This window comes from Cupressus sempervirens, chromosome 10, assembly GCF_028749045.1.
Source record: "Cupressus sempervirens isolate cs-2001-9-10 chromosome 10, ASM2874904v1, whole genome shotgun sequence".
Lineage (NCBI taxonomy): Eukaryota > Viridiplantae > Streptophyta > Pinopsida > Cupressales > Cupressaceae > Cupressus > Cupressus sempervirens.
Window position 1 is genome coordinate 63,395,105 of NC_143127.1, and position 14,367 is coordinate 63,409,471.

Below are 14,367 nucleotides of genomic sequence, written 5' to 3' on the forward strand. Positions count from 1 at the left end.
AGATTGTAGAAGAAAGGAGTAACAAAGGTAAGAACACTAAACCTACTTGTCATTTTTTTGGTAAAAAGGGACATATCTATAATGTATGTAGGAGCAAGGATGGCCATCAGCATGATAAGCCTAAGAATGCAAGTTACTGTCACAAGTGAAAGAAGCAAAGACATCAAGCATATGAATGCTGGATTAGGACTATTAGAACACTGAGATTTGAGGGTCACTACTGCAACTATAAGAAGTATGGACATAGAGCTTTTGAGTGTAGATCAAAGCCTATGTGGACATCTAATCAGCCTAAAAAGGGAAATAAGCATGGCCATGACTATAATTCTGGCTACAACACTAGGTATAGCTATCACTACTATCAAGAATATGGACACATTTCAGAGGGAATTACAACAAGTGGTTGAGTCAAACCACATGTTTCAGTTGCTTAAAGACTGGCCATATAAGTAGGTATTTCCTAACAAGGTCCAAGGCACCCAAGTCAAAAGTCAACAAAGGAAAAGAGAAGGTAGATGTTGAACAAATTAGAGGGAAAATAAACAAGACTTAGAAGAAGAAAGATGAGTCCAACACATCAAATGGAGGGATCACTTCATCCAAGATGTCAAGTGGTCACATCTCATCCAACTAAGCAAGGATAGGTGTATGGGACTAATATACAAAGTTATATCATACATCAGTCCCAAGAAAAAGAAGTACTTCGAAGAAGAAATCAGCATGAGAAAAGATGCCAAGTCAAAATTTGAAGTTTTTGCAAATACTATCAAGTTGTCCTTAGATGCTGAGTTGCTAGTAGCGATCAAGTTTGATGGTTGATGCCAAGATGAGAAATGTCAATGGAAATTGAGTGAAGGGGAAATCTAGTGGAAGCTGAGTCATGTTGAAACCTTCAAGTGTTGAGTTTACAGTTCTATGCACTAAGAGTTTAATGCTAGGTTTTAAAGGGTATAAGGTCAAATTTTGATCATTTTTATGTCATTCGGACACAGAGAAAAGATGAAAAGAATGTAGAAGCAGTCAAACAAAAAACTTGAAGCCTTTTGTACCGATTTCAATAGTGGTTCAACATAAATTTTTTCTATCTAAGGTATTTATCAAGTGCCAAGTTATGTAGTTTTTAAATTTTTAATATATTGAAACTACAGATCGGTATAATGGATTCTAGTTCTAAGAACCCAAAGGGAAAGGAAAGTCATGAGGTCCAGCTAGTTAGTAATGAAGTAAAACAACCTAAGTTTAGGCCAATCCCCGAAGTCACCTACAAGAATGACCCTACTAGTGCATTGTCCATAATTCCACCCAAGGTTGTCATGATGTAGGATGTAAGGAAGTATTACAACTACAAAATAGGAGTAGTAGGAGACCCTGAAATTTTTCAAGTGTATGATAAACTGTGAGATAATAGAATATTGAAGGATGAGTTTTAGATAGTTGGGAAGAAGGGTTTAACCCATGCCCTAGTTTACCCTATAGGATTTAAAATAGAGTGGATAAGAATTGTTTTAAGTAGGATACACAATGGTTATCTCTAGCTAGAAATAGGACCAGTTAAGATTACCAAGAAGATAGTACATAGGGTTACAGGTTTCCCAACCCTAGATCAACCTAAGATCCTGAGAAGTGATTCAAAAGAGGTCATTGAAAGGAATACAGGGGCTAAGTGGAATAAGAGGGGAATGAAAATTGATACTATAATAGATCCTCTTCTAGATTTTGTAGTGAGAGTGATATCTCACAAATTTTACCAATCTAGAAGATTAAACAGTGCACCATGTATTGTTGTTGATGTAGCATATAAGCTTGTAAAAAAATATCATATGTATGATCTAGAAGAACTGATGTTGCAGTAGATAAATGAGAACCTAGGAGCAATAAGAAGGTCTAAAGGTGCTCAATGCACATTGGGTTTAGTTCTTGTCTACATATTCTTTTATGTCTTGGAAGAGTTTCCATCAATAGGAAAGGTGAACTAGAATCTAAGAAAAAATGTAATCACTCAAATCAATGAGTGCATTGATCAGATGGGTGACAACTTTGAAGCACAAATGACAAGCTATTTTGAGGATTTTAAGAAATCCATGAAACAAAGAGTGAGAATACTAGTTTCCCTAGTGGAAAAACATATCAATGACATATGCTTCATGGTAGACATTGACTACACTTACATTCAAGCAGTAGTTCCAAGGGTGAGATGGCTAAGGCCATTGGGATATGAACTTGATGTTGATGAAGCTTTGACAACAGTCACTGCACTTCTTGTACAAGAGATTGATAAGGAGGCTCCTCACTTGGAACATATGATGTTGTACATTCCAAGGTAGATATGGAACTAAAAACAACCTTCACCTTAAAAAAGAAGGATAAACTAGTGAAGAAAATAAAGAAGAAATTTGGTGCAAATATTGAAGGGGTGGTAGATGTTGAAGAGGAGGAAGAAGAAGAAGGTGAGAGTGAAGAAGAAGAACAAGGACAAGGCCCAATGTAGTTAATCCAAGGCTTAGGAGAAGATAAGGAGGAAGTTGCTGAGGAAGCACCTACACAAGCCAAGTCAAAGAAGAGAAATGCTAAAACTCAACCTCTAGCCCAACCCAAAGAAAAGAAGGCTACAGGAACAACACAAGCCAAACCAAAGGCACAAGTAACAAGAGCTACCACAAGGGCATCTACACAAAAGGCCAAGGAGGAAACAAAAGAGAAGAAGAAGGCCACTGAACAAATTGATGAAAAACCAAAGAAAAGAAGAAAGTATGTAGCACAACCAAACGCTAATGATGAGGATAGAACAAAGTTAGAGGATATCAGCCAATTCAGAGTGGTAAGTCATCCTCCTAAGTCACCCATAGATAAAATTTGTGAAAATATTAAGAATGCAGATTTGACTGACTTGAAAAGTCTTGAATTTAACAAGTAGAGAAGAAGAAAACAAAACAGAGGAATCTATAAATGCCATGATGGCTGAATTTAAGAACACACCTCTAGAGGTAGACAATACCATGCCTAGGGAGTTATATGAGATAGTTGAAAAAAAATGGCATTATTGTCTCAAAATGGAGAAGGAGATCAGAGAATTAACACTGACACAAGTGATGCTTGATCTAACAAGAGGTCAAATTACTAAAGCTACTAAGAAACATGGTGGTAAATTTGCACCAAAATATAGAGCCTTCAATATTCTACAAAATAAAATTGAGGATGTAGTGAATAAGTCTACAATATTGTGGAAGTCAATATACAAATTGATTGATGACGAGAATGAAGAAGCAAATAAGGCTAAAGCTAGTGAAAAGGAAAAGGAATCCAAAGCAATGGAGGAGAAAAAGAAAATAGAAGAGAAGGAAGAAGAGGAGAAATCAGCAAAAGAAGAAGAAGAGAAGAAAGGAGATGAAGAGAATAAGTGAGAAGAAGAGAAGAAAGAGGAAGAAGATAAGGAAAAAGGAGAGGAGGAAAAAAAAAAGGGAGAAGACATGGCAATAGCTAAGTAGCAAAAACAAGAGGAATAGAGTGTGCAAGACACATAAATGCCACCCCCTAGCCCTCCTCATGTAACCATCATGCCTACAGACACTATAACAATCAAGGATGTTCCTAACAATTTTTCTCAGAACACCAATCCCCTAACTATAGAGGATCTCTCCAAGATCCTTCACCAATCAACTTTACAAGCACAATTATGCACAAATCCTATACTGGTGAGTGTAGATGAGTTATAGGAGGCAGTAGTAGAACCAAAAAGAGACAAGGTGAAACCACAAGAATCACCTTTCATCTATATAGCTACTAGTACTCAAATTTTAATGCTTCCACCACCATCTCCAACAATTGCAATAGCAGCAGGTGACACCATTCAGAAGCTGAGTACAAGGGAAGTCTGATGAGAAGAAGGAAACATCAAAGGAATAGGAGAAAGCCACTAATCAGACATTGGTAGAGCTACCAAAAATAGGCACTCCTACAAAAACTCTTCAAAAGCCAAGCACTGAAGCCATACCTTTACAAATATCAACACCAGGCTCGAGCTCAACCAAGGTGACCAAGGTACTTCACTATGGAGACCCTAAGCTAGATGAAGAGATAGTAATACATTCTTATGACTCAAAGACTATCACCATTGAAAAAATTACAAAAATCTAGGATGCATTAAATATAAGGTGAAGACAAGAAATACTCAGAAAGGAGAATAAGCACAAGCAAGCACTACTTGAGTTTAAGGATATCTTTATGGATGCCTTCAGCTTGTAGTCACTGGATGAGTCAAAACCTATACTAGAACATTTATTAGATATAGTTGACTAGGTGACAAATGAAGACCAAGACACCAATGTCAAACTTATAGAGTGGTCTAAGAGGAAGTTTCAAGGGAAGGTGAATGAGAAATTATCTAGTGGCATAGCACTTGCATAGGTAGAATTGACCAAGAAAATTGAAAAGGTCAAAAATGTACTTGAGAACATTTTCTCACTGTACAAAAAGCTATGTAATTTTTCTAATTTCACACAAGAGATAGGCCAGAGGATATTGAGCTTGCAGAGAAATCTTAAGATTTCTAGCATGCAATTACCAAGAGATCCAGCTCAAAGTGAGAAGAATTTTTCTTAATTGCTTCACACTCAAAGAGAATTAGCTGCACTTAAAAGTGAAGAGGCCACTATTAAGGCCAAATTAATGCAGATTCAATCCTCCATAACCCCACATTTGGAGCTCCTCCACAAAGAGCAAGTCTATGCTACAACTATCTTAAAGAAAGATCCTAATCTTTCTACACTTGATGGGCTTGTACATCTTGCTGCAGAGACTACCATCCAACATAAGTCACTTGAAATTGCTTTGGAAAACTAGGATGTAGCTCTAAAAATGATAATGGAGGTAAACAGTACATTTTTGGCTAAATATGGTATTACTCCTTAGAACCCTTTCACATAAGTGTCAAAAAGGGGGAGAAATAACAATAAGGGAGATAAGATATATATATATATATATATATATATATATATATATATATATATATATAATGTTTTCGGGGAGAAATAATAAGGAAGGTATAACTAAGGGGGAGAATACTAAGCATTTTGATTACATTCTTTCATTCATTCTTTTGAAGAATAAAAGTGGGAAAGTTTGTAGTTAGCCAAAAGACAGAACAACTCAGCACATAGGTACAGATTATAGAAATAGGGCAAAGGCAAAGAATATCAGGTACATTTAGCACAAAATTTTGGTTACAAAAATAGATAAGGTACAATTAGCTCAGGGGGAGTTATAAGGTATTTTGAACAAATTTTGAAATTTTGTACATATGCAGAGCAAAATGATTAATGTACTCATAAGGTCAGACCAATAGTGTTTAATTAAGTATTTTTGACACTCATGTCAAAGGGGGAGATTGTTCATCTCAGAATGGTTTTGACAATTGAGTGTCAACATGCTTAATCACTTTTCATATAGAAGTTGAGTACACTATATATGCTGAGCTATAGTATGTGTCAAGCCAGAATTCCAACAGGTGTCGAGTGACTTCAAGTGCCAACCATTATACAAGTGTCAAGTGATATATGGGTGTTGAGTCATAGTTGATGCTGAGCAAGTCAGAAGGCTTCATGTTTTGAGTATGCCAGAACTATGCATGTGTCGAGTAAGCCAGATCTATGCACCAGTAATCTAGTATGTGTCGAGTAACATAGAATTAGTATATGAGTTTGTGGCTTCACAAACTCAAATGTAAACCATTTTTTGAGTCGACATAAAAGGATTTCGAAGGATAATAAGGATAAAAATGAATCTTTTATATTTCTTATGCAATCAACATGCAACCAATAAGAAAAATGGAGAAGGCATGCAACCAATGAGAAAAGTGCAAGGAATGAGTGGGAATTAAAGATACAATATGGATCATAGAGCCATACCTAACCCTAAGTCTATGAAGCCTTTACCCCATGATTTCATTTTGCTAAATAGAAGTTAAGGAAGTTGCTAAGTAGATAGAAAAATTACATAACAGGGAAAACAATAGGGGTATTACAAACTTAGTGAATTGAGTAGCAATTACTTATCTAGTTGATTAGAATAGAACAAGGGCTAGGAACAGATATTAGATCAAGTAAGGGTCACATCAAAATGAGAAAATCAAGTGTTTGAAATTAGCAAATAAATATTGTAAGCAATTGAGTCAAAGATTTCTAATACCCTCTAGCAATTGTATTAGATAGTAAAAATCCTATGATGATAGGTTAGCTTAGCAACTATTTTGTAGATCCTTTGAAGAGGTGACTAAATCCTTTGATAGGGTGACACTTCATGTAAAGTGTTTTAAATCCTTTAACCAGGTCACTATTGACATAATGTAAAGCCTTTAATAGGGCAAACCTTTTATAGGGCAGACCATCAGAAGTGGTCAAACAATTATTACTGCAGTGATTTTGTGGGTATCATCCTCACCCCAATTTTACCTTCTTATTCCTGGAGGGTTTTTGGGTTACCAAATTTTGGTGTTATGTGTTGTTGATGCATGTGTTTACTTTATGGTTATTTGATATGTTACATGCATGATGTTTATTATTAGTTAAAAGTTTTAATGGATAAAATGCATTACTTCTGATTTACCCCCCCTCTCAGAAGTACTCTTCCCATTTGAATATTCCAACACATTCATCATAAAAATAGAAAAATAAAAAAATATATTTCTTTTCTGTATGGTTGTTCTTTTGAGACAGCATGTAGATTCAAAATATTATCCAAATTGTTTAGAACTAGCAAAGGCCTCCCTATGAACAAATATATTTATCTTAACTGAGTAGATTCTAGTAGGTCGCAAGACCTCCTAGAACCTTGGAGTTGATCCCAGATTAACTTTTCAAGAGAGGAGTTTGAAAGGATTCCTTCCATTAAGCATCATACAAAATGACAGCTCTTCATGTCATTATAGTCCATAAATGGTGAAACATGTACCATTAAGATTTTTTATACTAACTAATTATATAATTTTTTGTAGATTGATAGGTGAGTTTTTGTTACCACCATCAAATGTTCTCCCTTGCTCGTACCCAAAATTATGTGCCACTATGAAACATATTAGAATGGAGTATCAAGCAATAGATTCTTGTCCCAGAGATCATGTTATTTATAATAAACACAAATATGGAATAGAATGCCTTGAATGCCATATCAAGTTACAAAAAAGATGTCTCGCAAGGTTCTTCATTACATCCCCATTATTCCACATCTTAAATGAGTGTTTAGGTGTAGTATCTTGGCACAATTTATGGATTACCATTCACACAATAGAGGTTGAGAAGACATTATTTGAATGCATGTGGATGGTTCAACATTTATGGACATAAAGGAAAAGTGACCACACTTTAAAGAAGAACCTCAAAATTTCAGGCTTGTTTTTGTTGTCAACAATAACCTTCCTCCATGGATGTCAATAAAGAGGGAGCACATTATTTTGGAAATGATTATTCTAGGTATTTTATTATTTTTTAGTTATCTATGTGTAATTATAAGTATTGGAGTGAAATTACCACAATAATTATTTGGTGTTGTTGTTCATTCAACTAGGTATGTACTAAGTGAAATATATGAATGTATATATTGTGCCTTTTATCAATGAGTTGCTGGTTTATGCAATGGTTTCACTATGTATGATATCTCTAGACCAATTAGACAAAAAAAAAATCAATTCCATGCAACTCTTGTGTGGAAAATTCATGATGCCCTAGGGTTGACACATTGTTGTGGTATGTTATGCTGAATTCTAGTTGTATGCAATAATTCTAATTCTAAAAATTAACATATTTAATCCAATTGTATCATTATCTTGTAGGTCTTTAAATTGAGGAAAAATTTTCATCTTGAATGTGTGGTCTAAATATGAAATATTGCCATTCAAAAAGTTTAATAATGTAGGTGTTTGATGAGTATAGGCACTTCCTCCACAAATATCATAAGTGTCAAAGTGTCAAAAAACATATTTTTAATGAGAAAGAAGAGATTACATCAATGCAATGAAGAATGATACCTCACCTATGGCAGTTGGAATATAATAGAATTTGAGGTAGAAAATGGTTTATGTTTTGAAATTATAAAATTTGATTGTGTTTTGTTGGCTAATTATGTAATTGATGATCATGAAGGTCATCAAGGCATCACTGACCACCTTCCATAGGGACTAAAATGTTATCCCAGAGAATTTAGTAGGCTGCCCTGCTACTAGCAGCTACAAATTGTGCATATATGGGTCTTTTTAGTGATGCAGGTGCATCTCATTACTAAATCATTTCAAAGGTCCAAGATTCTCCATATATTTTCAATGGTCAATTTTAATAATTTAGGATTATGTCTTAGTGGATAGAATTAGGTGTTTTATTAAATAAATGTTATAGTTTTTAGTTGAATATGTTAGAGAGTTAGAGGAAAGGGTTAATGATGTTAGTGTCAGTTTTAGAAAGGATAAAATTAGTAATAGAAATGCCATGTGGTCAATAATTAAAAGAATCTCATCAGAAAGTTGGTGGCAATTCTAGGAGTGTTCATAATGATGAAAAAATGGCTATGGAATAAAAGAAACCATTTCATATTCCTTCTATTTGGAGGAAAGTCGGTTTTCTTTAAAAAGCCAATCCTATTCTTAGCAGTTACAAGAATATCCATGATTGCTGCATGGTATTGATGGTAAAGCATATTTCAAATTCCTATTATTAGCAGTTACAAGAATATCGATGATTGCTGCATGGTATTGATGGTAAAGCATCTTTCAGATTCCTATTCTTAGATGGAAAAGAAAACGTTTTTATTACTACTGGACAGCAAGGCCAGTCAGACTTTGGTTATTAAAAAGCCAATCTTTTATGTAAAAAAAATGATTCAAACTTGGGGAGGAATGTGAATTTTTATGTCTCTTTTGGTCTCCTGTGTTTTTTTTTTCAAGATTATGGTTCTACTGTTATGCTTCATATATTTCTCATGGCAATCAGTTTAGGGAATAACAATTGCAGAAAAATGTACTCTGATGCGGGTTCAATATCTCGGGTTTGAACCGTTGGATTTCTCTCAAATTTTTATATGTTGTTTGAAACTTAATTATGCCAAATATCAATGGTTGAATTGATTAAATATTTTTTGGTTCAAAAGTTATTCATGTCTGAGTGCGGGTCTATCCAAAGGCAGCAAGAAGATATTTTGGGGGATTTTATTTTCAAAATTTTGTTTATTGAATCTGATTTTAGTGTGTGATCCTGAAGGTTGTAGATGCCCCTTGAAGCAACTCAGTTGAGTGACTGATTCCTCCAGAGTTTTCCAAGGTGTGGCTCTGCATCATTTAGAGCATGTCCTAAGGGTTCTATGGTTGAGGGATATATGACATACTAGATGATGGCGTACAATACTTAATATCATCCTAATCTTGTTGCAAAGACCCATATATTGCATTTGGGATCTCAACTCCATTAACAACTTTGAAGAGGAGTACTTGGTGGGGAACAATAGATTTAGGAAAGTGAAAGGTAATAAATTATGAGATTTAATTATAGTTAATTAATTCTTAACCTTCAAAATAATTCTATTGTAAGTCATCTATTTACTTTCGTACAATTGCTAAAGGGTGGGATACAATACATTTGTTAAATGCAAAAAAAAAAGATTGGATGTGTAATACCCCAAAATTAGCTCATTGCCATTATACCAATTCTGGTCTATTTGGATCAATTCTAATACCTATTCTAATAGGCAATTCTCATTCTGCTACTCGCTACTTGACTTAATTGTCAGATGCAAAAAACTCTAATCTGCATTCATCATGCTCATTATTTAATCCCTATAGTACGCACTCATATTAGCCACATTAAACCTATTTGATTTCAATTTAATTTAATCTAAAGTATTCATACTTTATTAAATTAAATTATCTCCTAAGGCTAATGTACTACAAAATTAAATTTATTTAATTTAATAAATATGCCTATTTTAATTAATTAAATGAAATTATTTAATTAAATAGAAAAGCTATTTCTAATTAATTAAGCAAAGTTATTTAATTAAATAGGAAGCCATTCCTAATTAATTAAATGAAGTTATTTAATTAAATAAGAAAAGTGTCTCTAATTAATTAAATAAAATTATTTAATTAAATAGAAAAGGTATTTATGAGAGCATATCTCATTTTATTAAATTAAATATTCTTTCTAATTCTTCTCTTCAGTTCAAAAATGGAAATTCCCAGTTCACTACTGATCAAATTAGAAGTGACCCAGATCACTTGCTTTTACACTAAAGTCTATCTGAGCTGACTGACTCTTACACTCAGATCTGAGTTAGTTAACTCCCTTTAATTTGGGAATCTTCCACCTTAACTGAACCTCATCTTCAATCTTGACCGTTGATTCAAATTGATCTCAACCATTGACGAATTCCAAGAAAATCTATTTAAGAGACCCTCATTTCTTCATTTTGAAGAGGATGAATAGAATTGCTATCAAAGTGCTGTTGAAATTCATACTCACATTTTCTTACATTTTCTCACATTTTCTCATATTTTGCATACATTTGCATCCTTAGTTTAATTTCATTTAGTATTCTTGTTGTTAGATTAAATGCATATCTCATCATAGATTACTTTGCATTCTCACATAGATTAGTTGCATATCAAATCCTTCATTCTTAGAGGGTCTGGTTGCCTGCACCTTGATTTTGAGGATACTAACAGGAAAAATCCCTTTAGATAGAAGGCAACAGGTCACTTTGCAGGATAAATCTTGGGTGAACAATCTCATGTTCATTCTAGGATGAATCCGCATACAATGAATCTGCCTACTGTCACTAGTGTCACTATTTTCGAGATTCTCCTCATATAATCTCCTTCATGATAGTCACCAGTGGTTCTCACTGTGTTTGCCTACTATCGCTACTATCACTATTTTTGAGATTCTCCTTATAGAATCTCCTTCGCGACGATCACCAGTGGTCCTCACTACGTCTTCCTACTATCACAACTATACCTCATTTTCAAGATTCTCCTCATAGAATCTCTTTCACAACAGTCACCAGTTGTTTCAACTATGTCTGCCTACTATTTCTTGGATCACATCTCCAAATTCCTTTAAGGAAGATCTCTCTTGCATCAGTCACTAGTCATTCTAGCTGTGTCTATTTACTGTCATTTAGTACTCTTTAGGTTCTTCATTGTGAAGTTTCCTCTTTGATCTTAGTCACCAGTCATTCTAACTACATCTGCCTACTGTCATCACCTTACTAAAGAGATTTCTTTCAAACATGTTTTGGACACTGACACTTGACATCAATCCCAAAAACATTGAACTCAAAAATGATATACTTGTTTGGATATGCAAAGTATTTTCTTTGTTTTCTTTGTTTTTCTTTATCATATCTCCTTGAGCAACTTGATGATGTCATCTTCGACTAGAGAAGTAATGACTGGGGGCATGATCTTTTCTTTGCTTTCTACCTATGGTTTAGTTCCAATAGGCTGATCTATTCCTATAAAAGGGGTGTCCACTATAAGAGCCTCCATCTCGTATTGGATGGCCGTGTGTAGCTCGACTCCTTTTATATGGATGCATCAATAATGTTGGTTCTTCTCCTTGTTTGTTGGAGTGAACTCTTCATGCTATAGTAAATACTTATACTCGTCCTACTAAGTGAATATACGGGTCACTACGAGTATACCTAGCACACTTTTGTCTCAAGTTATGAATACAAGGGTCATTGTAGACAGAATAAATACTAAATACTTATCATAAGATGGATCTCCTGTGTGTTTGGTGTGTCTGTCATACAAGCAACATTCTGGTCATCCTAGCATTTATGCTTTGATGCTTATGTTAACTTGCTATATTAAAAGGGATAAATGTTCTAGTCATTATGGCTTCTTGTGCCTCAAATGCTTACATTTAATCCCGCCAAACCTATAACGTATGTTCTATTCATATTCCCATGATTGTAATATTAGTGAGAATTGTATAACATACGAGCTTTGTTCTATATCCAATGATGATAAATTGTCGAGGCTTGGTAACTAGACCTAGGGTTTCATTTAACATAGTCTTGCATTACATACTTCACTTGCATAAATATGTGATTCAATTGCAAATCTACTTTCACCTTCTGTGATTAGGGATTGCTGATCTCTTCAAAGTATCATGTTCTTCATGACTAAACAAATGATTGATTAATCACCCCCCTAGCTAATTTGACCATTATGAATCCATTTTTGAGATCAAATTCAAAATCTAAAACACCTTAGTGCCTTAAAAATGTTTTTTAAAATTTTGGGACCGACGTGATCAAATGCTTGTGCAGTCTGAACTTTTCTGATACTTTGCGATTCTTGGAATCTTTTCAACTCAAAAATTTTCAATTTTTTCAAATAAATTCTAGAAAAAGTCAACTTTGGTCAGCTATTGGTCAAACTTCATCTTTTGGACCTCGAAATCACTTTGGATTGACTTCCAATATTCTTTAGATCATTTTGATCTCTTCATATTTCTTCAGATCATTCTGATCTCTTCATATTTTCTTTTGATCATTTTGATCCTTTCTACACTCTACTACATCTTGGATTTCTTTTGTATCTCTTTGTATACTACTTTACATCATACTTTTGGTGTGTCATCTTTCGATTTCACTCCCAAGGGGGTAGGATGATTACATCATTGAACTTGAAATTCAAATCAATCTTGGGGCATCTTGTTCCCATCTTATGTCCTCATCATTCAGGGCATCTTACCACTAGGGGCATCTTGTTTCCCCCTTTCTAGCATCTTTGTCATCTTGTCATCATTTGATTACAAGTATCGAGACAATCTAAACCCTAATTCCTAAGGATCAAGCCTTGTTCTAGGGATGGTTCTATGACTTATAATTTGATCTCACTATCTACTTGCAATCTTAGGTATCTAGGTGTTCTATCTGGATACTTAAAGGTTAAGATCCATTCTAGAGATAATCTTTTAAATGCTTTCAATCTCAAGTATCTAGATGTTCTAGATGGATCCTTAAAGGTTAAGATCCATTGTGGAAATAATCTTTTAAATGCTTTCAATCTTAGGTATCTAGGTGTTCTATCTGGATCCTTAAAGATTAAGCTCCATTTTGGAGATGATCTCTTAAATGCTTTCAATTTTAGGTATCTAGGTGTTCTATCTAGATCCTTAAAGGTTAAGCTCCATTCTGGAGATAATCTTTTAAATGCTTTATCAATTCAGGTATCTAGGTGTTCTATCTAGATCCTTAAAGGTTAAGCTTCATTCTGGAGATAATTTTTAAATGCTTTATCATTTGGGTATCTAGGTGTTCTATCTGGATCCTTAAAGGTTAAACTTTGTTCTAGAGATAATCTTTTAAATGCTTATCAATTTCAGGTATCTAGGTGTTCTATCTGGATCCTTAAAGGTTAAGCTCCATTCTAGAGATAATCTTTTAAATTCTATCAATCTCAGGTATCTAGGTCTTCTATCTGGATCCTTAAAGGTTAAGCTCCATTATGGAGATAATCTTTTAAATGGTTTCAATCTCAAGTATCTAGGTGTTCTATCTGGATCCTTATAGGTTAAACTCTGTTATGGAGATAATCTTTTAAATGCTTTCAATCTCAGGTATCTAGGTGTTCTATCTAGATCATTAAAGGTTAAGCTCCATTCTAGAGACAATCTTTTAAATTCTTGGCAATTTTAGGTATCTAGGTATTCTACTTGGATTCCTTGGGGTTAAGCTCTGTTTTGGAGACAATCTTTTAAATGCTTATCAATTTTAGGTATCTAGGTATTCTACTTGGATTCCTTGGGGTTAAGCTTTGTTATAGAGATAGTCCTTAAAATATTATCAATTGGTCTTTGTATCATAAATTTTAGAACCAATCTTATTTCTTGATCCTCACATCATGCTTTTTGATTTTCATTGAATTGAACGTGCTACTCGCACATTCATTCAAAGAGGGGCAAAATGTAATACCCCAAAATTGGCTCATTGCCATTATCCCAATTTTGGTATATTTGGATCAATTCTAAGACCTATTCTAATAGGCAATTCTCATTCTACTACTCGCTACTTGATTTAATTGTCAGATGCAAAAAACTCTAATCTACATTCCTCATGCTCATTATTTAATCCCTATAGTATGCACTGATATTAGCCAAATTAAACCTATTGTATTTCAATTTAATTTAATCTAAAGTATTCATAATTTATTAAATTAAATTGTCTCCTAAGGCTAATGTACTACGAAATTAAATTTATTTAATTTAATAAATATGCCTATTTTAATTAATTAAATGAAATTATTTAATTAAATAGAAAAGCTATTTCTAATTAATTAAGCAAAGTTATTTAATTAAATAGGAAGCCATTCCTAATTAA